The following is a 25,221-nucleotide window of genomic DNA, read 5'->3' on the forward strand; positions in this document are numbered from 1 at the left end:
TGGTTGGTGATGACCATTCATGACACACCTTCTCCTGTAGAAAGCAACTGCTGAGATCTCCCCTGTGGATTTGAAATACATAATTGTGCACACAAGGAGGGAGAAGGCAATGGCACCCCACTCCAGTACTGATGCCCAGAAAATCCCATGGACGGAGGAGGCTGGTAGGCTGCAGTCCATGGGGTCACTAAGAGTCAGACACGACTGAGCGACTTCACTTTCACTTTCCACTTTCATGCATTGGAGAAGGAAATGGCAACCCACTCCAGTGTTCTTGCCTGGAGAATCCCATGGACGGAGAAGCGTGGTAGGCTGCAGTCCATGGGGTCGCACAGAGTCGGACACGACTGAAGCGACTTAGCAGCAGCAGCAGCACACAAGGAGATGCTGGACCATATTCCTCATCCTCTGTGTCTTATGCTAAATAACGTGTTTATTTTTAAAAACATTCTTGTTTTATGACAACAACAATACCCTTCTGTTATGCTGAACAGTTTATAGAATGTCCTATATGCATTATTTCATTTAATCTGTACAGTAAGCTTATGTATATATATTTTAAACCTTTAGATTATTTATTTGGCTGCCTGAGTCTTTATTACATCATGTGGATCTTTCACTGTAGCATATGGGCTCCAGAGAGCATGGACTCTAGAGCGTATGGGCTTGGTAGTTGTGGCACATGGGCTTGGTTGCCCCGTGTCAGGTGGGATCTTGGTTCCCCAACCAGGGATCAAACCTACCCTGCCTTGCAAGGTGGATTCTTAACCATAGGACCACCAGGGAAGCTGCAGTAAGCTTACATTTTTATTGCTATTTTACATGCAGCAGTCTGAGAACCGGGAGGAGAAAGAGTTAGCTAGTCTGTGCCATTAGGTACATTATCTCATTCAACATCATAGCAGCCCTGGAGGTAAGCGGTAGAATCTCTATTGTACCAATACCACTCCAAGGTTCAGAGATACTTACTATAATACAACTGAGATTCAAACTCTGGTTTGTCTGGCAACAAAACCTGTGCTCCTCTCACTACATCAGTAGTGAGATTCAGTGCCATATTGAATCAATATTGATTCAATGCCATAGTAACCTTTCTTCTGTAGAGTCTACTTCTTAGGACTGAAGTCACTGATTTCTGCTCTCCTCCCCCTGCCCCAGGTTTATTGAGGTGTAACTGACAAATACAAATTGTATGTATTTAAGGTGCTTAATGTGATGATTTGATATATCCATACATTATAAAGTGGTTACCACAGTCAACCAACATATCCATCGCCTCACATATTTGCCATTTTTGTCTGTAAGACCAATTAGGTCTACTCTCTCAGCAAATTTCCATCATGCAGTACAGTACTGTTGACTATAGTTACCATGTTGCACATCAGATCCTCAGAACTTACTTGTCTTATAACTAGAGGTTTGTACCCTTTGACTCACGTCTTCCCATTTCCCTGACCCCCAGGCCCTGGGAACTGTGATTTCACTCTCCGCTCCTGAGTTCAGGGAGTCACTGCTCACCCCTAGTAACCCCGTGATGTGGACATGCACGTGAATCTGGAGAACATCCTAGGACAGGCTTTCTTTGCCTCCTTCCCACGGAGGACTCATACTTGAGTCCTCTGTCTGCGGTGATAAACTGAGAGGGTCAGACACCGTTTTTTATTCCTGTCTGGTGCTGTTCACATTGTCTCCAACCGAGGCAGTGATTTGGAATTTGGGATTAATAATGCCGACCATCATTAGCATTCTCATCATTCTTTCCCTGTCTCCCTCTTCCTAACCCTAATTCCTTTCTACAGAATGCCCTCAAAAACTAGGACCACAAATTTAGCAGTTTGGTTGGACTAAGCAGCAGAGAGCGATGGCTGCCCTGCCTCTGTCTTGCATTTCAAGGATGTTTGTTCTAAAACTCCCCGAAACGACCAATTTAACTAGACCAACCTGTGGCCTTGTGAGAATACTGCAGAGACTCTTTAGAAAAAAGATTAAGCTTGCTTCTGACCAAGTAGACTAATTTTGGATGCTAGTAACCCTGGTTGGAAGGTAGAAACATCAGTGTTCAGTTTTGGGTCAGGGAATCGTTCAGCATGCTAAGAGAATTCATTTTCCTTGAGTGTTTTTCCTTTCAAGTCACGTTTTACTGCTGGAGTTACTCAGCGAATTAATAGGTATAGAAATACAAAGCTCTTTTCTTATTACATCCTATCGATCTGATTGCAGTGTCATTAATTGAAAGACTAGGAAAATGTGATGGATGGTTCAGCTTAGGATTCTATATTCATTTTGGCCCGAATCTGTTGGAAGAATGCTGTAGGAGACTGACCATCAGCCTTTTGGTCTGACGTGAATTCTTTCTTTGTCAGTGCTTGTGAGAGCACTCAGTCCTAGTGAGATTTACAATGTGAAATTATAAACTGTTTCTACTCTTAAAGGAAAACCAACACTCAGGTTGCATATTTGTAGAGATGACAAGAATCCATTTTGTACCTCCCTTTTATAGATACTATATATATATAACATTTACAAAAAACCCCAATTCTGACAGAAACAAATTTTGACTCAAAAAGTAAGGAAGTGGACATTTTGCTCTTTGTTTTAAGTACTTTTATTTGGAATATTGTGGTTGTGAAACATTATTTTCATTCATCACCATTGCAACCATCTCATTTTTGTGGTGTGTGAAACTTCAGAGACTGGTTATGTGGTTAGAGATTGTTTTTTAGGGTTATTTTCTTTTGGGGTTGTTGGACCTGCAATCCCTTGAATTTCTCCCATAAATTTAAATTAACTTGGGAATTTTATACATGTACAGATATGTCCACATACATATTTAATAAGGAATCTTTTAAAATATTTTAATCCTCTATGTGAACGAAAAATTCCCAGGCTCAAACAAAAGCATATCAGATTATGTCTGATTTGTTTGCAAAGGCTGAGCTGGTCTCCTTGCTTTCTTGCTTATGCTTTAATGAGCTGGGCTATTTTTCTCTCCTGTTTATTATTTTAAATGTTTGAAGCTTGACGTGAACGGGAGGAACACTCAGATTCAGAGCACGTCGACATGACAGAAGACATCACTTGGCTCGTTGCTTGCTTTTAATAAACATTGTTTGGAGAAGTTTTGAAGTTTAGGACATGTTACTTATAATACATGTCCTGCCAAATATTTTTTCATCCTTAGTTTGTGGCATTCAGATGTGGTATTTCTCAAGGTGCGAATGCTGCTCCCGGCTGTACTTTTGGATGGTAGAATAAGGCATCCGTGGAAAGATATGAAGTGAGCAAATGGCCACACTGCATGACCTCGTTCTGGAGAACATCTTGAAAATGTATTTTATGGTCTGAGTGCAGAGACAATGGATTGCGGTTCGGGGTCCTCTTCACTGACCTTTGGCTTGGTGAGAAACGTGGGCTGCTTCCTCTGATCTTCAGCTCCTCTGAGAGTGAGAAAGAGGCTGCTCCCACGTTCGGATGTGAATACCGCTGCTGAGTGCACAGACTGCCTTACCCCGATATTGTGTCTAAAAATATATCCTCAGAGAGGCAGGCATATGCTCGCGCCTCGGTGTGAAGGAGCTGTCGCCTGTGTTCCTTGCTGTCCCCGTCTAGATGCTGGAGTGAGAGATTAAATGATCCCAGAAGCCCTGCCAGGGTTTTGATTTGCCATTGTCTCTGCTTCTTCGCTGCCTGTGAACGGGACCCCCGATGCAGGGCTTTCAGAGACCAGCCGGTGCTGATGGAGTCCGTGACTCGCTGCCGGTGCCTGCTCCTTCTGTTGTGCTCTGTCCCAGCCATGCTTTTCTTGCCTTTTTGGGAGGCAGAGAGCACGGGGCAGAGGTTGCACTTGGCACATTTCAACTCCGTTGTCACTGCTGTGGCTGTTACTCCCTTCGGCAAGAGCCAAGGAGCAAACAGGACGGTGGGTCACCTCTCCAGCTATTTAGCACCATTTCCCTTCCCCTCTCTCGACATGGTTAGGATTTTTTTTTCTGTCTTAAGTGACAAGGTTTGATGGGTGGTGGTGTGTGTGTGTTTGGGGGGTGGTTCATGAGCCTCCCTCTCTACCTCTGCTGTATTTTGATGGGGACCTGCTTTCTCCTGATTTCTACCACCTCTCCTCATTTCCAGAGCTTGCTAGATTCTTCATCCTGTTCCTGCAGCTCAGTGGGGTTTTCTGTTTGAGTGTTATCTCCTAATTTCTCAGCTTCTGTAGTCGCCTCCCAGGTTAAAAGGGGGTAACATGATTGTTGAAATAATTTTGTCCAGGAAGAAAGAAAAACAGAAATGGCTCTTTAGACTGATAGTCCTAAGAAGAGGGATCCATAACACAGGGAAATCAGGTGGACTCTTGGAGCTCCTGTCACAGTGTGGCTATAAATGTATGTCTTCAGGTGAGACTTTTTGTCTTATTTACAGAGTTAGGAAAATATGTAAACCTTCATGATAGCTCCCATAATTATTGGAAAATAATTTCAATTCTAACAACAAGTGCTGAGGAAAGAAATGCAGCTTTTTATGGGCCAGAAAAGAAGAGTTAAAATCATAGATCACATCAGAAACAAAGTACACCACTCCCTTTGCAGTGATCCCTATGCAAAAGTGAGTAAGAGCAACTGCTACTTATTCCTCCCTCTTTCCTCATATATATTCAAATTAACAATATTTTGATGGCCTTGAAAACTGAAAGGCAAAGCGTTGCTTTTCCAAAGATTAGTTTTTTTTGAGGTTTCTTCAAAATGAGAGAAAAGAATTCTTTGTATTGTTTCAGATGGTTAGCAGGATACATACAATATAAGCTGATATTCACAAGATGTGCAATTAGAAAAAATACACTCACGCACACACATGTACACACACATATACATGCTCCAAAAGAAACCCACCCAATGTTAAACAAAATCCAGATTTAAATTTCAACCAGATCAGTTTCATCTATTGTGGAGAATTAGTCTTATATATTTTTTCATGACTGAATACTTCCTTCTCCTCCTTTCATCATTATTTTATTGGTTTATTTCATAAAAGGCACTGAAATGGACAAAGAACTCTACCAAAGAGTTAAGTTCTAGTGGCAGTTCGTTGAAATGGAGCATGGATCAAATGTGTCATAAACTCTTATTTGTAATCAGGTATTTCCTTTTAGTTCAGCTTAATACATTTTATTCCCAGTTGTGTCAAAGAAACATGTATGCCTTTAGACACTCTGTGCCTAATTATGCAGCTGGATACATTAATATCCTGTCATGTTACATGGATTTGAGAGTTAAACAGGGAAAGATGCTGTTATTCATAGCCAGCAATTTCCCAGGATCCAGCAAGATCCTGGTGCTGGAGTATTTGCTTGTCTTTCTACCTTTGTTCCTTTAGAGGCAATGAGGGTCTCTGCTATTGCTGACTAATTGATAGTCTTACTAACCACTGTGGGCTCCTCAGATTAGAATTGCATGCAGATATGGGTCTTCATTCAAACACTAAGGAATGCACACTCTCACTTACATGGGCAGAAAGTCTTCATACTAACAGAGGTGCGATGGAGACCGCAGGACATAGAAGAGGATGGGGGTGGGGTGGGAGAGAGGTGGCTGACAGCAGGTATACCCCTGCAAATAGTTCTGAAATGCATGTACAAATGTAGAAGGCTTCAGAATCATCCAACAATGCAGACACCCTTTTTTATTTCTTCTCGGCAGGATGTCTCCATCCAGAGTATTCACAAACACACACACGTGCACACGCAAACCAAGAAAAGGTGAGAGCCCTGCCATCTTAGCTCTGAATTCATCTGATTTCCTTTTTTCCCCCCTGCCTTGTATTCCTCCATGCATTGTCCCTGCATCCGATGGCAGCCACCCTTACTCTTGAAAGCAAGAGTCACAGCAGGAGCAGAAAGAGGGTTGAGGGAAGGCTTTGTCAAAGCCACCGTTGTCTATTGTTTCTTTGCTTTCACTGCTGTGCTTTTTTTTTTTTTTTCCTGAGTCTTTCCCTTACTAGTGGCCTGTGTCCAGGAGGAGGGAAAAAATTGTGAGTCCGTAGAGTAGCAGAGGGTAGCTATTTCTTTTGCACACTGTTTTAAGAAACAGCTTAGCAATTCGGTCCACAAAATTAGGAAATACAGCAAGAATGGGGGATTCTGGTGGAAGAGTGAGGGGCGGGGGTCTTCGGAGCTCATTTGCTCCAGCCTAGATGCCAAAGGCAGTTTCTTCACAAGAACTTCTGTGGTTGTGTGTGTTTCCGGCTGCATTTTCAGTTTTAAAAAATCACGAGACAAGGCTCATGTCTCTGTCAGGCGTTCCACGTGTTTATTTTTTTTTCGGCTCCACAACTGGATGGACATTTTAAGCCAGGCCAGATCTGCTGTTTGGGATTTACTCAGATGCTGAAATCAGTTCAGCCTGAATTGGTGATTGTCTTTTAAGCTTGCATGTGAAATGTACATAATAACTTTTCCAATGTAGATTACAAAAACTGGTTTTCGACTTATCATTTGTATGGCTATACATCTTGGGGTTATGCTGTTTTGCACCTAAACTAACCATAGCTGTTCTTTTGGGTGATATTTATGCCCAAGTGATTGCCTTCTAGTTGGGCCAACTCCTCTGATAACTCACAAAGCTGTCAAAGGTTACAAAGTTACACTCTCAAAATAGATTTTCAGCAAAGTATTTCAAATGGGCATTTGACATAGCATGAAAATCCTGGGACTTTTTCCCAGGGATTTTAGCTTCCTATAATTTGTATTTCTTCAAATAAATAAAAGTGATGAAAACTGATTCCATGTAGAAGGAATCAGGAGGCAGATTAAATCTGAATTCCATTTTCACAAAATTTTGCTAAAAAACACATTTGCCTTTATTTTAGCTTAGAAAAATCACATACCTATATTAGTTCTCCATAGTTTTTTTCCCTTCTAAATACTATACTATCTATAATTATCTAGAAAAAAGTTATTCTAAGTTGATTTTTTTTTCCTTCAAGCCATCTAACTTCTGGCCTGAGCCCAGGACTCCTGACTGTTGTCAGAATTTGCTACGATTCAGCATTTCAATTCCAAAATGTATTTTAAGTCCAAAGGGAGTATATCTGCATGCAGAAGAGGTTGTTCTTTCTTTTGAGGAGCCATTCCATTTTATGACACATGCTGTTGGGTTGACGTGCAGTATGAGCTCATGATTTCTTTCTTTTCCAAATAATGATTGTAGTCTGCATGTGAATGTCAGAGTAGAATACCTTCTGGGTTCCATAAGAAAACACCCTAAATTGGAAGTATGAGACCTTCACTCTTATGAACAGCTACTTTGGCACCCTGCAAATACATTCTCTTCCTGCCCATTTTCATTTCCTTGATTTAGGGGACTCGGGCCCAGCCACCCTGCCTCCTTCTTTTGTGAAGAGACATTCTGAAATGTCTATAGAAATCTAACTTCTCCAAGAAATGCAGCGCGGGCTATGGTTTGAATGCAAGTCTGAATTTAATTGCGGCCACCCTGGTAGCACACTGTTTAATTTCCAGCACACATCTACATGAACCTACAGCAACTCCAGGCCAGGAATTGTGAACAAGGAGAATTTATCTGTGATAAAGCATATCTTTTCCAAGGATCAGTCCACTTGGGATTGATTCCAAAGTCAAATTTTAAACACATGTTACCAACGCTTTTGTGTCCTGGGAAACTGGTGTCGCTAACTTGTTCAGAGCGTTTTGGACAGAAAGAAATGGTGAGCTCCAACTTATGACCAATTCTTCTTTGGTAAATAGGGAAATGAAGGGAAAATGACAAGTATCGCAAGGCTGGCTAGCATTTCCACTTGAAAATACCAAAGACAAAGAGGTTCATGAAAGGCTCAGGGTCTCAATGACTGAAGTTGTACAAACCAGTCCCTTTTGCCCTGCAGCACTGTGTGGTTCTCCATGGAGCTGGGAGGAATGCTCATCCCCATGGGAGAATAGACTTGGAGGGCACCCCATCTCTCAGTCTGTGCCCCCTACAGATAGCTAATTCCTGCTGGATCAACTTAAAAGGAACAGCTAAGCTTGTGGCCAAGGTCAATCTCCAGATATTTTAAAGGCACAGTTCAAGTTCAGCCATTAATCCAAATATTTCACACAATAGTCTGTAGTCGCTCCAGTTGATGTTAAACTTCCAAATCATGCAGAAGACCCAACCTGGGCTTTTCTTGAAAATGGAAACCCCACTTTTCATATTTTACATATTGAACACAATGTGGTCAAAATACTATCTGTGCCTTAAATCTCCTGGGTCCTAAAAATACAAACATCTTTAAAAACTACAGGGGGAAAATAGCATCTTTGGCATGTTAGAACACCTTAACAAGAATCAAGCAAAAGGTCACAGGGGTGTGTATATGGCAGCTAAAGTAGGATGTAGCTTCTTCTACTTCTCTTCACCCACATGCCTGCCCACTGATTTAAAATAACCACTAAAATGGCAGCGTATGGTCCAAAATATGAAACTCCCCTACAACCCCCTCGTTCATTAAAAGTTTCCTTTTCAGAAGCATATACTCCATTGAGACACTACAGTTCAGCAGTTGACACATCTTTCAGGGTTCATCACTTTGTAAACCTTTTCAGAGTTTTCTTCCCTGCAAACTGAGAGAACAAAGTGAAGCTGCCTTCCCTTTACCACCCCCCAACACACACCTTTTGATTTTTGGCTGTGCTGGGTCTTTCATTGCTATACATGCTTTTCTCTTGTTGTGGCAAGCGGGGGACACTCTAGTTGCAGTGCACCAGCTTCTCGTTGCGGTGGCTTCTCTTGTTGCAGAGCCTGGGCTCTAGGGCCTTAGGGCTTCAGTATTTGTGGTACGTGGGCTCAGTGGTTCCAGCTCCTGGGCTCTGGAGCATAGGCTCAGTAGTTGTACTGCATGGGCTTAGTTGCTCCATGACACGTGGGATCTTCCAGACCAGGGATTGAACCCACCTCTCCTGCATTGGCAAGTGGTTTCTTTACCACTGAGCCACCAGGAAAGCCCTGCGTCACTTTTAAATAAATAGCACACCGTCCTCTACTTAACTGTGTAAGGCCTTTAAGAGAGAAAATGCTCATTTAACTTCCTTTGCAATGTAGACTCCCTAGTCCTCCTAAGAAACGTGACACACATTAGCACTGAAGAAAGTCTTCGTTTTGCTAATGAACCAGCACAACAAACTGTTCTTGTGATATTTGGGGAAGCAAACAGAAAGCTCGTAATGGTTTGTTAAAATAGCAAAGAGGTAGCACTTGGATGTGGTGTTATATGTTCAAGGAGTTGGATTTTAAAATAAGCAAATCTGGAAAATGAGGATTTCATCGATAGGGAATGATGCTTCGATGAAGCTCTATTTTCTCCCCAGATTTTCTTTTTTAGCTAGGGGACATGAAGACACTCTTCCATTTATATAAACTTGCTAGGCTAACTGTGGATGTTTGGGATTTCCTTGAAAAACCATTATCTTGTTTTGACAGTTGGTGTTTTAAGGACAGCATAAAACTCCCAAGAATGTTCTAAGAGAACATTACCACAGGATTGGATTTTTTCCCCATGTTCATTTAATGTGAAATTTTGTGGAAGAGATGATTTGGAGACAATTCCTCCTGTACTTACTTCTCTAAGTGTCAGTCTGGAAGGATGGAAGAGGAAATGTAAAAATGCCTGCCCCAGAACTGCCAGCAAAAAAGTTTGTGGGAGGCTATTAGAAAGGAAGCTAAGCAGGGGACTGTATTCAGTGTCCTGTGATAGACCATAATGGAAAAGAATATGAAAAGGGTGTATGTGTGTGTATATATATATGTATTTATGTGTGTGTCTCTGTGTGTATATATATATATATATATATATATGTGTGTGTGTGTGTGTGTGTGTGTGTATATATATATATATATATATGAAAATGGAAAAAAAATGAAGGTGTCTGTTGCTCAGTCATGTCTGACTCTTTGCAACCCCATGGACTGTAGCTCACCAGGCTCCTCTGTCCATGGGATTTTCCAGGCAAGAATACTGGAGTGGGTTTCTGCTTTCCCCAGGGGATCTTCCTGACCCAGGATTCGAACCCACGTCTCCTGCATTGCAGGCGGATTTTTTACCATTGAGCTACCAGGGAAGCCCATATCCATATGCATAACTGAATTACTTTGCTGTACAGCAGAAATTAACCTAACATTGGAAATCAAGTATATAGTTGAACCTGAGGAACCTGAGATCAGCCGTTCTTCAAAAAGGGAGCAATTTTGTAATGCCTCTCTACCCTTCAATCCCTTTTGCTAGTCCCCATCCCTTTGGGTTTTCTTGTCCCACCCTTGCCCCAGCCACTCGCAAAGTAGAAATAAAAGCCCAACAGGAATCACCAGTGCCATGACCCCCATGAAACCAGCTCACCAAACAGAAATCAAGAACTCATAGAAAAATTTTTCCACCGCTTGGAGGAAAGAGGTTACTGTTACTGCTGCAAAATCTTTTCCCAAAAAGCTAATGTCATTTGCCTGTCAGAATCTAATTCATCTCCATACTTTGGAAGAGTTTTGTACTGTTCTCCCACGCCCCCCATCCCTCCCCACACACGCACAATATGCATAAGGAAGCACTGAGGACCAAAGAGAGCTTTGGCTTGTCCAGGGTTAAAAAACGACATCGTGCTGCATCACAAGACAAAGACCTTAGCTTCTCAGTTCAGGGGCTCTGGCAGCATGTATCACTTTTCAAGGTTATGCTTGAGATGGTAGAGGAATTCAGTGGCTGTTCTGGGGTGGTTGGTGGGATCCTTGATGTAGACTGTGCTAAGAAGCTCACAATCAAAAGGAAAAGTTGTTTCAATATGATGCACTTGGTTGGTTTCAGGAACCAATTTCCTGGTAGAGAGAATCAACTGTTTGGTCCACTTGAGACATCTAGAGTAATTTTGAGCTTTCTTTGCACATAAAGTGTTAACAAAGTAGGACCAGTGGACATTAGGGTGGATAATGCTAAAAGTGTTGAAACTTCTCAAAATGTTAATTTCTTTTCACTTCCTGCAAATCTGAGAAATGATCTGAAATGACAACTCAAGTCTGCAGCATGGTGACCTTAACGAAGACCTCCCCTTTTTGTGTTAGGACTAGTCATTTTGGACATGCAAGATCACTCCATCTTATACCAGTGAATTTCAGTTGTATGGATAATCAGTCAGAATCATTCAAGTCCAGAGCGATCTTTTTTCTAATGTCAGATTTTACAAGACTAGTCTACACTGTTGCCTCAATTTCTGATTTCCTTTCATTCTTCTTGATGGAGTCTTAAAATACTGCATTGCAGCTAATAACACAAATGATCTCACTGCAGAAAGAAAATTATCTATCCTAGATCATAGAATTTAAAAATAGGTATGACTCTGGGGATGTTTAAATACGGTGATAAAATGTGGATTAAAGTTCACCAGTATCCCATGTCACAGTCATTACTTTCTGTTTCCAAGTAATTTCATTCGTAGACCTATCGGGAAGAAACTAAAATTTTTTGACATCTTTGCTATTGTGATGTATGATGGTGGCAGCCTTGCTTGGCATCTCTACTCTCAGTTGATGTGCTATGATCAATGTTGAGTTTGTTCTTTTTATTTAACTCAAGTAATATAACTTCCCAACTTCCAGAAAAACTATTTCCTCATTGGTTGTTCAGTTCCTAACTTAATATTTTGAATGATGGTGGTAGCTAAGTTGTGCCTAGGCATTCAAAATGGTTGGGCAATTTATAAACTTGTAGGACCATGTTTGTGTTAAACAGTAGAGAAAGAGAGAACTTTTATCACATTAGTGCTTTTTAAAAGCATGATTATTTTTACTGCCTAAAATAAAACATACCATGCAGTATCTTCATTGTTTTAATAATAATGAGATATTGAGTTTATTATTTTTTTTAATTTATTTTTCATTGAAGGATAATTGCTTTACAGAATTTTGCTGTTTTCTGTCAAACCTCAAATAAATATTGTGATGTTTTAGTTTTTAAAAACAAAACTCCAAAAATGTTCAGTTGTGGATAAAGGAATGTTTTTCATTATCCAGTTGGCCTCTGTATTATGAATACATTGAACAGTGATCCCACCCTCAGCCTTGTTGGAATAGAATTTATCACACCAGTGGGCATTATTTTCACTCCTGGTTGAAGTTAATATGGTGCATTCCATTCTGATGAACACATTGGGACAACTGGAGAGAAGGGGGGTGGTTGGTATTGGACCAGGGAAATAAGCTGGGAATTGCAAAGTGACAGATGTGACCTTTCTAGTGATATGATGAACCATGATGAAATACCAGGATGTGTACAGGATGACAATTAGAGTAGGAGATGGTCACTGCAAGACTGATTTCCTCCTTTCTTGGAGACACAACCAATAGGGACACTGCACCCTCTCAAGCAGGCCTCGACTTATTCAGGAATATTCAAGAAGAATGCGTCAGTGGACAAATATTTTGCTGAATGTTTGCTCTCAACCCAGGACTGGAGGAGATATTGAACTTGTGAGAGGGGTAATAAAAGATGCAGTGAGGGTCTTTGAAGAGCTTATCACCTGGAAAGAAATGCCAGTAAATTCAGTTCAGTTATTCCAGAAGCTTGGTGGGTAGAGCTATTTGTTGGGCACTGTACAACATGTCAGAGGTCAGACAAAGATGAAGACATGGTTCCCACCCCTGATACACTCACTGTCTTAGGTAAGGCTATGAACTCGCAAATAACAATAGAAGGTGGTATTGGCGGCATGCTGTGGTGGCAGAAGGAAGGCACTGCTACTTCTTAGAGCCTGCAAATGCTTACTGAAGGGACGATATCCAATCTGGATCTTTTCTTTTTAAATATTTTTATTTATCGGGCTGTTCTGGGCCCTAGTTGTGGCATGCAGAGCCTTAGCTGCGGCCTGTGGGATATAGCTCCCCAACCAGGGAGTGAACCAGGGCCTCCTGCATTGGGAGCTCAGACCCTCCAATCTGGATCTCGACTGAAGTAATATTTGTTTAGCACCCGGTAAAATTCCATACTCTTGCTTGTGCTGGGGATCAAAGAAGGATAGGATGGCATCTGTCTTTGAGGAGTTCATGGTCTGTATTAGTAGATGAACAAGTTATGAACCACCACTCCCCCCAACACATGGAATAGAGTTGGGTGTAAGTATAAAACAGGTGTAAACAGTTACTAAGAGGACTAGAGGAGGTACTTATATCCTTTCAGAGGGAGTCCAAAAAGGTGGCCTTCCTGAGCTGTTACTCAATGGATGAGCGCTGTGGATAGATTGAGATGGGATATAGAGAAGGGAAGAACTAATTCTGCCTGGAAGAGGGTGAAAATTGGTCATGACTTTGTGGAAGAGATGGCATAGGTCTGAACATTGAAAGTCATGTGGAATTTTCCCAGGCAAAGATAGTGAGGTGAGAGCAGAAGAGAATCCCAAGAAAATGAGGCGGCATGAATTGAGACCTGGGGTGTGAAAGTGTGTAAGTCTAGAGGAACAAGGTTGAGTTTGTTTTGGTTGGAACACATGGGGCATGGAAGGAGTGGGGGAATCCCAGTCAGGAAAGCAGCCTGGAACCAGAACGTGAAAGCCAGGCTAAAGACTGTCTTGTTTGTTTGCTTGTTTCTGAAAGGCAGTAAAGAGCCATGATAATTGGAGGTTTTGAAAAATAATTTGGGCAGGAGAGAGGGCTTCCCTTGTGGCTCAGCTGGTAAAGAATCTGCCTGCAATGCAGGAGACCTGGGTTCGATCCCTGGGTTGGGAAGATCCCCTGGTGAAGGGAAAGGTTACCCACTCCAGTATTCTGGCCTGGAGAATTCCATGGACTGTATAGGGGAGTAGAGGGGGAAGGGATTGGAGGAGAAAGGTTAAAACAGTGATTCTCATTAGTGATGAGCAATGTATCAGAATAACCTGGAAACTTTTGCAGGAGACTCAAGCCTAGCTTTTCCCTTAGTCGTCTGTCTTTTCCCTCAACTAAAATTTCAGATACTGTATGGGCTGATGGAAACGTTAATAGGGGTATTTTGAAAAGCTTGCTGGGTGATGTTGATACATTCGTCCCTCCACTATTGCATAATCTAGTCAAGAGAGGCTCCAGGAAGGCTGAGACGCTGGAGATGAGAAAGGATGATGTGAGATGCATGAGAGTTGGAATTAATGCGATGGCTAGGAGGAGGCTGTGATGGAGACGAAACATGACAAATACTTACATATAAGCAACTGAGAAACTATGAACTGAAAAGAACCCCTGAAGAGAAGCAAGGTCTTGAAAGATTATGGATTCTACTTGAAACATGTAGAGTTTGAGGTCACTGGAGGCAGTTGGTAACGTAGGCTGGAGTTTGTGTTCTTAGTTGCTCTGTCATGTCTGACTCTGTTCAACCCCTTGGACTGCAGCCTGCCAGGCTCCTCTGTCCATGGGGATTCTCCAGGCAAGAATACTGGAGTGGGCTGCCATGCCCTCCTGCAAGGATTTTCCCAACTCAGGGATTGAACCCAGGTCTCCTACATTGCAAGTGGATTCTTTACCATCTGAGCCACCAGGGAAGCCCAAGCTAGAGTTTAGGAGAATTTAGACTACAGACACCCAAGTCAATCATACGGCAACAGAAAACACCACATTGGTGTTTTTCAAAAGGCAACAGAAAACCAGAGACAAGGGAGATTTGTGTTGGCTGGAGCAGGCAGATACATCTCTGTGAAAAAAATGGACTTTCATTTGCATCTCAAAGCATTAATAGAAAATTCAATTTCGAGCGATGAGGAGATTAAAAATGGAGGTTACTTGCAAAAAGAGTATGGGGTAAGAAAGAAAAATGCTGTTTCGAGAGGGCAGGACAGTAATATAAATGACTTAATAATAAAACGTAATATACTGTCATTTATTTTTCACTCCTAGAAGGAGCCATTATTATTCACAGTTTACAGATGAAGGAATAGGTTCAGAGGGGTTAAACAAATGACCCACATGAGGACAAGTGAAACAGTGGCTCCTTTAAATCTAGACTCTTGTTTTGCTCCATGAGATTGTATGTCCTTAAAGGCAGTTATCATTCTTATATGTTGTTAAATACCTCCCAGCTAATGTGTAGCCTGAAAAGACAGTAGGCTCACAAAAAACATGTATTGAATTATTGAAATGTGTCCTTTCTTTTGTATATCAGTTTAGTTATTTGCCATCTATTCTTAAGACTAAATGGCTTCCCAGGTGGCACACTGGTAAAGAATCCACATGCCAATGCAGGAGACGCAAGAGATGTGGATTCGATCTCTGTGGTGGGAAGATCCCCTGGAGGAGGAAATGGCAACCCACTGCAGTGTTCTTGCCTGGGTTATCCATGGACAGAGGAGCCTGGCTGGCTACAGTCTATGGTACTGAAAAGAGTCCAGCACTACTGGGCAAACACACACACAAAGACTACACATGATATATAACTTTATAGGACTGGAAAGCATCTTAATAATTTTCCAGTCTAACCAGCTCACTTTATAGCGGAGGAAATTCAGTCTCAAGAAAGGAAGTGTCATACCTAAAATCTCACATCCAGTTATTAGCAGAGCTGGGCCAGTAACCTTGACCAAAGCTGCTTCCACCAAAACTTTTCTCTCATAACATTCAATCCAAGGGAACTGTGACGGTCATCCCTCTTCTGAGCTCTCCAGTACTTGATGAAAATGAAAAATGTGGCTAGGACATAAGAGGTGATTTGATAGGTAAGAACTTGGTCTTTTTAATCATCTAGTGAAATCTTTGGATTTAGTGGCATGGGTCTAAACAGGGAACTCAAGACACAGGAGGTAGTGAATATTTCATCTGAAAAAAAGAATAAATGTAACAGCAACAAATCAAGAGGCTCAGGGAGGTAGTGAGTTTTTTCACGTGTCTTCATGAAAAGTTATGGAGCCACCTGTGTTTTGCTCTCTTTTAAATGGAAAACGTGGTCTCACTTACCTGGGACAGATAAGAAGAAATGCCATCCCAGGCTAGAGGACTGATGAGGGAGTCATGTAGTGGTGATGGGAAAGAGTCCAGGGCTGGGGTCCAGGGCCCCTGGGGATGCTCACCAGCTGTGTGATCTTGGGGAACTCCTGTTGCTTTGCTCTGTCAGATTTCTTATATGTGTATTGGGGCTTAGATCAGATCTGTGTAGCTTTTGTTCATCACTGGCCCTTTCAGCTAAACCTCTGCCCACAGTCAGTGAGTCTCCTTACCAGCGAGTGGGGTGGGGCAGTGACCTGGGGTGGCTCTGCATTGCCATGGATGTTGGCTCCTAAGGGTGAGCAGAGCCCCTGGGGCTGCAGGAGCATTGAGTGGCAGCCTCTGTGCTCAGTCAGCACCTTGTGCGTCCAGTTGGCTCCTCTGCTCCCTTCTGCTTGAGTTGCTGCTGTTCAGCGGAAACCCCACCTCAACCTATCGGCAGTGGGAACCTGATCCCCAGCAGCCTGTCCTTGGGGATCAACTCTGCTCTGGCCCTCTGCACTTTACCTACATTCTAGATAAGGACCTAGACATTACTAGATCTCACTCTTTAAAAAAGATTTTTTTTTTTTTTTTTTGGCCACATGGTGTGGCACACAGGATCTTGGCTCCCCTACCAGGGATAAAACCCGCACCCCCTGCAGTGGAAGCTTGGAGTCTTAACCACTGGTCCGCCAGGGAAGTCCCTAGAGCTCACTCTTTATCTATGCATCTCATCCTGCCCCTCGAGTTCTACCCCTTTGGTTTTCTTTTATGGCTCAGTTTTTTTTCTCCAAAAAATTTTTATTTTTTAATTAACCTACAGTGAAACTGACTGGCTTGTACAGTTTAATGCATTTTAACACATGTATACATTCATGTAATCATCACCAAAAGCAGGACAGAGCAGTTATATCAACTGCAGAAAATTGTTTTGGGCTGTTTCCTTTGTAGTCATCCCCTCCCCTCCCCTCAGCCCCTGGCAGTGCTGAGATGTTGAACATGTCTTACAAATGGAATCATGCTAATGGAACTTCTTGAGAATGGTTTCTTTCACTCCATGTGATGCCTTTTAGGTTCATCCATATTGTTGTAGGGCTTCCCAGGTGGCACTTGTGGTAAAGAACCTGCTTGCCAATGCAGGCGACATAAGAAATGTGGTTTGAACCTTGGGTTGGGAAGATCCCCTGGAGAAGGGAATGGCAACCCACTCCAGTATTCTTACCTGGAGAATCCCATGGACAGAGGAACCTGGTGGGCTACAGTCCACGGGGCTGCAAAGAGTCGGACACGACTGAAAGCGACTTAGCATGCATAGCACATGTGTTGTTGTATGTATCAATAACTTTTCCTTTTAAAATTGCTGAGTGGTTCTGCACTGTATGGATATACCACATTTGGTTTATCCATTCACTGGGAGAAGGACATTCGGATGGCTCCCAGTTTGGGGTGGCTGTAAATAGAGCTTCTATAAATTTCCATGTACAGGTGTTTATGAAAACGTAGGTTTTCTCTTCTCTAGGGAAAATTCTGAGAAGTCTGCAGTGCTGGGTTGACCCCCTTCATTTTGATCATTTCCCACTTTTGAACTAGATTTACCCCTCCCCTTGGATTTCTGATACTGGACTCTCTCTGAAGCCTTCCCTCTTCCTCAGATGAGCAGGTCCATCAACTAATACATTTCTGGCTCCATCTCTTCCCTCCCCGGCTCTCCTCTTTCTGGCTAGGATCTCCCAGCACATCATAAAGCTGGAGCCCATTTTGATTAGTCTAACATCTTTTTCGGCTCTGAATTTGCAGATATTTGGATTATTGCACCAGTTTTGAGGTGCCCTCTGCTGGCTGATTTACAAAGCTGGCTTTATGCCTGAGCCAGGGGAGAAATCATAGGTGCAATGGGAGAAAGAAAAATTATCAGGAAGGGATGTTGTTGTGGCGAACTAACATTGTCGTGACAGCCTGATGGGGACTCTTCCTGTATTTGATGCTACACATATAAAGAAACGCTGCAATATTTTTGTGGTACCCTACAATATTGTGCTTGTCTTCTCAATTGTGGGCAAAGATGGGCTGTCTGGAAAGCTGGACTCAGCCTGGAGCCTGTTACCCAGATTGCTGTTTTGTGAAGACATCCACATACAAATGACTCAGATCCAAACATTCAGAAATGCTCTTGGAGGGCCATCTGGTTCTTGCTGGTTCTAAAAGCCTCATTCAGCCTGGTAGATGGATCCAGTACAAAAGATAGTGAGGGCTCTTCACTGAGGTTTAAATAGGTTCCACTGACCAAGAAGAGAAGCTGCCTTTTAAAAACAGCTGATACTGATGCTCTGAGAGCCAGTGGATGATGCCTCTCGTAGGTCAGAGCCTCTCGTAGGTCAGCGGGAGTTTGATAAATATTTAATTGACAATCGTGTGCTTGCACGGAGGCTTTGGAACGCACACTCACACACAGAAATGCAATTTTGTATCACCACGGAACATGTGTTAATTTGTTTGGGTGTCTGAAACAGGCTGGGAAGGCGGCTGACCCAGTCTGTCAGGCAGTGAGGTCTGTCTGAGCCTCGGAATCATCATTGTGATGTGTCATATTTAATTCGTGAAGACAGCGCTGTCTGAATGGTGGTGCTGATGGGTGTGCCATTTACACTCGCTGGCTGCTGGCCTTTCCGATCAAAGGTATGGCTGCGCGTTCTGTGGCCAAAGGGACAGGGAGTGTCTCCTTCCTGGGAGGCTGACCGGCTGGGGAAGGGAGGGAATCCTGTGCTGTCAGCCTCAGCTCTGGGCTCTGACCAAGTCCAAACAGAGACTGGGCATCTAGGGAGAAGGACGCTTGGTACTAGGGAACAAGAATCTGAGACAGCCACCTCAGCAATCAAAATGCAGGACGTGGTGCTCGTTTCTCGAGTAACCTTTTGTTTCTCTCAGGTTTATCTTTCGCATCTGACAGTGGGACGAGGAGAGGTGCTCATCCTTCCTGTAGTTTATGCAGACAAAAACCCAGTATATCCTGGGTTGTGTGTGTGTGTGCTCAGTCGTGTCTGACTCTTTGTGACCCCATGAACTCTAGCCTGCCAGGCTCCTCTGTCCATGGGATGTCCCAGGCAAGAATGCTGGAATGGGTTGCCGTTTCTTCCTCCAGGGGATCTTTCTGACCCAGAGATGGAACCTGCATCTCCTGCATCTCCTACATTGACAGGTAGATTCTTTACCACTGAGCCACCTGGGAAGATGTATCCTGGATGGTAACAGTGTAATTCATACTTAATGCATTCTTCCTCATGAGGACTCCCCTGGTGGCTCAGACAGTAAAGAATCTGCCTGCAATGTGGAAGACCTGGGTTCAATCCCTGTTCAATACACTCCAGTGTATCTTGCTTGGAGAATCACATGGACAGAGGAGCCTGGCAGGCTACAGTCCATGGGGTTGCAAAGAGTCGGGCACGACTGAGTGACTTTCACTTTTCACTCATGAGGATATCAAGTTGTTGGAGGCGGGGGTCACGTCTTATTTCTCTATGTCCTCATCTCAGCACAGCAATCAGCCCACACAAGAGATGAAAGGGAGCTTAGTAACCACTGTGGATAGAGGAGTGGCTTTTCTAGGGCACCTGTGAAGTTGCATGAAGTTTATAAATATTGACTCTTCAGGGAAGCCATTTCAGCTTCGCCTCGGGTAATTTGTCTTTCTTTTCTTCCCTCTCAGTAGAGATGTTGGTGTCGCACATCCTGTTGGTCTCGTCTCTCTGGGACTGTGGCCCTCCAGGAAAAATTCCCTTCTGAAGGGGAAGCAACAGCCTAGAGGACTTCTTAGAAAGGACCGGTAAGTCCTTAACAGCAAGCTTCTAAAATAAAAGAACTAGAGATCTCCTCAGGACCTGTTGTCCGCATCTGAGGACACAAAAACCTCAACGCTCAAAAGCAAAAGTTAATGATTTGAAACTTTTTAGTTTGTCCTTCTATGTCTCTTCTGTGGTGATGACAGTTGAAATGATTTCTGACTGTTAATGGAAAACTTTCACATGGTTGGTTTTATAAACCTCTGGTGAGGCTTACTGTCTGCAAGGAAGACTTGGCAGGACTCTGCAGCAGACCATGGACTCCCCTCCTCTCTCAGTGTTCAGCACTTTCAGAGAGTCTTAACCTTCTTTTTCTTAAATTAATTTTTATTGGGGTAGAGTTGCTTTACAATGTTGTGTTAGTTTCTATGTTCAACCGAATGAATCAGCCATACATTTACATGTATCCCCTCCCTTTTGCAGTTCCTTTCCATTTAGGTCACCACAGTGCATTACGTAGAGTTCCCTGTGCCATGCAGTATCTCCTTATTAGTTATCTGTTTTATACATAATATCAATCATGTATTTGTGTCAATCCTAATCTCCCAATTCCTCCCACTACCCCCTTCTCTTTTCTGCTTGGTATCAATATATTTGTTCTCTACATCTGTCTCTCTCTTTCTGCTTTGCAAATAAGATCATTTATACCATTTTTCTAGATTTCATATATATGTGTTAAATATATGTGTGTGTGTGTATTTTTTTCTCTTTCTGACTTCATTTTGTATGATGCTCTCCGGGTCCATCCATGTCTCTACAAATGACCCAATTTCATTCCTTTTTATGGCTGAGAAATATTCCTTTGTATGTATGTACCACATCTTTATCCAGTCCTATGTTGATGGACACTTAGGTTGCTTCCATGTCCTGGCTATGGTAGATATCCAGTTCTATGGTGAATATTGGGGTGCATGTATCTTTTCAATTATGGTTTTCCCAGGGCATATGTCCAGGTGTGGGATTGCTGGGTTATATGGTAGGTCTATTTTTAATTTTTAAAGAAATCTCCATACTGTTTCCATAGCGGTTGGAGTCCTAACGTTCTTTTGAGTGGTTTCCATTGGGCCCTCTCCTGGCCTGACCTCTTGCAGTGTGGCTGGGGCACCAGAGGCTTAAATTGGCTCCTCGTGAGTTTGCTGATGCTAGTGATTGCAGTGCTTGTATTTTTCTTTTTTTAATTTTGGTAAAATACATATAGTATAAAAATCGTCATCATAACCATTTTTGTGTTCAGCTCACTGGTATTAAGTACAGTCACATTGCCTTGTTATCATCAGCTCAGTCCATCCACAGAACTCTTTTCATCTCACAGAAATGAAACTCTGCTCCTATGGATCAAGTACCACCCCTCCCTCCCTCTCCTGCCCTTGGAACCACCATTCTGCTTTCTGTCTCTAAATGACAGGTACTCCAAGTGCTTCATAGAACTGGAGTCAGACAGTGTTTGTTTTTTTTTGGTGGCTGGCTTCTGTCCCTTAGCACGCCGTCCTCAAAAGTTCATCCATGCTGCAGCGTGTATCAGAACTTCCTTCTCTCTGGAGGTTGAGTAGTACTGCATTGTATGTATATATCACATTTTATTCATCTGTTCATCTGCAGATGGACACTTGGTTCACCTTCACCTTTTGGCTGTCTTGAAACACTCTGCTATAAGCATGGATGTACAAGCATCTCTTCAGGACCCTGCTTTCAGCTCTCCTGGGCATGTACCCAGAGTGAAACTGTGAAATCAAACGGCAATCCTATTTTTAAGTGTTGGTGAAGGCGCCCCCACCCATCTCCCACACTGGCTTCGGTCTGCATTCCACCAACGGTGTGCAAGAGTTCTGCTTTCCCCACATCTTTTCTAACACTTAAGCCTTCCAATGTTTTGATAGTAGCCACTCTAAAGGGTGTGAGCTAGTAGCTCCCTGTGCTTCTGATTCGCATTTCCCTGACAGTTAGTGATGTTGAGCATCTTTTCCTGTGCTTATTGGCCATTTGTGGGCCATTTTTGGAGAAATGCCTATTCAAGCCCATTGCCCTTTTCTGAATCGAGTTCTTTGTTTTGTGATTGAGCTGTTGAAGTTCTCAATATCTTCTGGATCCCTTATCAGATACGTGATTTGTAAATATTTTCCTCCGTTCAGTGGGTTGCCTTTTCACTCTGTTTATCATGTCATTTAATGCATAGAAGTATTGCATTTTGATAGAGTCCTATTAATTTGTTTTCTTTTTCTGTTTGGCTTTTTGTATTATATCCAAGAAGTAATTGCCAAATCCTGTTTTGAAACTTTCCTCCTATGTTTTCTTCTAAGAGTTTGATAGTTTTCGGTCTTATATTTAGGTCTTCGATACACTTTCTGTAGTGCTCGTTTTCACCCCCTCCTGTACAGTGAATTTCTTAAGCACAGAGACTGTGGTTGTTCATTTTTATATTCTTAGTGCTTAGGGTATACTTGACACATGATAGGTGCTCAGTAAATTATAGCTGAATGAAGCAACTTTATCAGATATGATGAGACTAAATTAAGGCCTATGTTTATAGTGATTTGCCATTTTCATAATAATAACAATTATGACAGACTGTCTTGGAGACCCATAAGGAAATCTCTGAAATAAAAATGTTAAACCGGTTTCGAAGGCTTTTTGGTATTGTATTTATTTACTTTTCCTTGAGGATGTCAAATACTATGCTTGAATATTTGTCACACTAATTGTGTTCTCATCACACTTGACCTCTAGTTCCTTTCTCATGAGCTCTGTACATGGTGAGCTCCATCACAATGAAACAATTAGGCAAGCTGTTCTACCATCTTTGGTGCAGTGGTAAAGAACCTGCCTGCCAATGCAGGAGCCACAGGAGACATGAGTTTGATCCTTGGGTCAGGAAGATCTCCTGGAAGAGGAAACGACAACCTATTCTAGTATTCTCACCTGGAGAATCCCATGTTTAGAGGAGCCTGGCTGGCTACAGTCCATCGGGTCGAAAAGAGTCAGACATGACTGAATGACTGAGCGCACATGTTCTGCCATCCACGTGGGTCCCTAAAATCCTGCGTCAGCCAGTGAAGGAGGTGGGCACTGGGTTGCTAATTGGCCTCCGGAGACTTATTCCCACACCCCTGTTTCTCCCTTAGTTTTCTCATTTATAAAATGAGAGCTTGTGTAAGATTCCTCCTGGTTTTATTTATTTATTTGGCTCTTGGGTCTTGGTGATAGCACGTGAAATCTTCTCTGCGTCACGCGGGGTCTTTGATTGCGGCCTGCAGGCTCTCTAGCTGTGGCGCGTGGGCTCAGGAGTTGTGGCGCGAGGGCTTAGTTGACCTATGGCCTGTGGATCCCTGGTTGGGGTTGGAATGTGGGATTGAACCCACATCCCCTGCATTGCAAGGAGTATTCTTAACCACCACTCCTTCTAGTCCTAACATGACGATGAAAGCTTAGGTATTGGCAGTGTGTGATGCGTGCTGAGTTGCTTCAGTCGTGTCCAACTCTTTGTGACCCTATGGGCTGTAACCTGCCAGGCTTCCCTCTCCGTGGGATTCTCCAGATGAGAATACTGACATGGATTGCTGTGCCCTCCTCCACGGGATCTTCCTGACACACGGATCAAACCCCCATCTCCTACCTTGGCAGGTGAGTTCTTTACCACTAGCGCCACCTGGGAAGCCCAGGTACTGGCGGCAGAACATTTCAAAAAAGAGTCGAAATTCAGCCACTTCTGGGAAGAAACAAAGACAAGATTCACCACCATCCAGCCTCTTCCTGAGCACCTTCCTGCCCAAGAAATGACCTGAGGGTCAGGTAGAGAGGGCCACTGTGCCACCTTGGCAGTTAGCTTCCTGCTTGTGCCACCTGTGTAGGCAACAGGGGCAGAGGATGAGTTGAAAACAAAATTCCTATTATAGTTGTGTGGTCTGAATCAAGGACATCATCTCTGCAACTCAGTATTCCAGAGCCAGTTGTCTCATGTTTATATCTGTGTGTGACACAGCCAGCTGAAAAGATATGAGAGCTCCTATTTATACCATTGGCTAAAACTATGAACGCCATGCTACGTCCAAAATGCCATACATCCTATGTGTTTCCTGGCCAGTTTCCACCGAGTGAGGGGCAGTCACAACTACAGCGTCCTCGGTGAATATCCTGCAGGAGGCGGACTGTGTCACACTAAGATCTCACTCCGAGGCTGCCTCTGCCAAGGCCATCATTGGACCTGTCTGAATCTGGATATTGGGTCATCTTCATGGTGCCAATCAAACAGCAAGGCCTAGCGAGGGCATTGGGGAGATCTGGGTTCTTGCCTCCACTATTTGCATCTGAACACTTTGAAAACGTGACTTACCCTCACTAGGAATGGGTTTCCACAAGTGTGAAAAAGTAGAGAAATATTCTCTGCTGTTTTATATAGAGAATTGGGTTGTTGAAAAAGGGATGAAACTGGCTTTTACTGAGCACGTTCTAGGTGCTGGGTCCTGTGCTGTGTGTTTATACAAATAATTCTGTTTACTGCTCAAATGGTTCCATGAAGTAGCCGCTGTTAGACTCCTCTTGCTGCTGCTAAGCTGCTAAGTTGCGTCAGTCGTGTCCAACTCTGTGCGACCCCATAGATGGCAGCCCACCAGGCTCCCCCGTCCCTGGGATTCTCCAGGCAAGAACACTGGAGTGGGTTGCCATTCCTTCTCCAATGCATGAAAGTGAAAAGTCAAAGTGGAGTTGCTCAGTCGTGTCCGATTCCTAGCGACCCCATGGACTGCAGCTTACCAGGCTCCTCCGTCCATGGGATTTTCCAGGCAAGAGTACTGGAGTGAGGTGCCATTGCCTTCTCTGAGACTCCTCTTAGGGTGGCAAAATTGATATGAGAGATGAAGTGCTTAGTTCAGAGCCACACAGCTTATACACAGCAGAATCAGGACTGCTGTGCACATCTGCTAGGTCTGAAGCCAGTGCCTTCCCCACGTCGTTAAACCTGGATATAGAGTAAAGTGGGTGCATTTTTCACTGATGGGGGGCCCCCTCGGCCCCTCCTTCCTCTGCTCACAGTGCTGATTTGCTTTCCTTAGGGCTCCTGAGAAGGAGAGCTCTCAACCTTTGAGTCTTATAGCTTTTACTTTTGCTGAAGAGCGGAGTCCAGCTATTTTCCCCAGAAACCATATTTTCAAGAGAAAGAAGTAACTTTTGGTTACATTTGGGGAGGTAGGTGGGACGAAGTGTTAGTTGCTCCGTTGCATCCGACTCTTTACGACCCCATGGGCTGTAGCCTGCCAGGCTCCTCTGTCCATGGCATTCTCCAGGCAAGAATACTGGAGTGGGTAGCCATTCCCTTCTCCAGGGGATCTTCCTGACCTAGAGCTCGAAACCCAGTCTCCTGCATTGCAGGCAGAAATTCTTTACTGTCTGAGCCACGCGGGGTGGGACAAAAAACAATCGCGGTGCAAAGATCCAAGCACAAGTGA

At 43.3% G+C, this 25,221-nt stretch overlaps 1 long non-coding RNA gene across 2 annotated transcripts in view; it reads left to right on the plus strand.

Moving 5' to 3' along the window:
• Nucleotides 1-25,221, plus strand: part of LOC102414077 — a 109,840-nt gene that overhangs the window by 62,564 nt on the left and 22,055 nt on the right. The window contains exons 2-3 of one of the 2 annotated variants that reach the window (XR_006545363.2): nucleotides 19,651-19,767; nucleotides 21,383-24,422. This is a non-coding gene — a long non-coding RNA (uncharacterized LOC102414077). Of the gene's footprint in view, nucleotides 1-19,650; nucleotides 19,768-21,382; nucleotides 24,423-25,221 lie in introns of those variants that run through there. The other variant, XR_006545362.2, reaches the window with a different exon arrangement.

The sequence above is a fragment of the Bubalus bubalis genome, chromosome 16 (assembly GCF_019923935.1).
Source record: "Bubalus bubalis isolate 160015118507 breed Murrah chromosome 16, NDDB_SH_1, whole genome shotgun sequence".
In the NCBI taxonomy this organism is placed as follows: domain Eukaryota; kingdom Metazoa; phylum Chordata; class Mammalia; order Artiodactyla; family Bovidae; genus Bubalus; species Bubalus bubalis.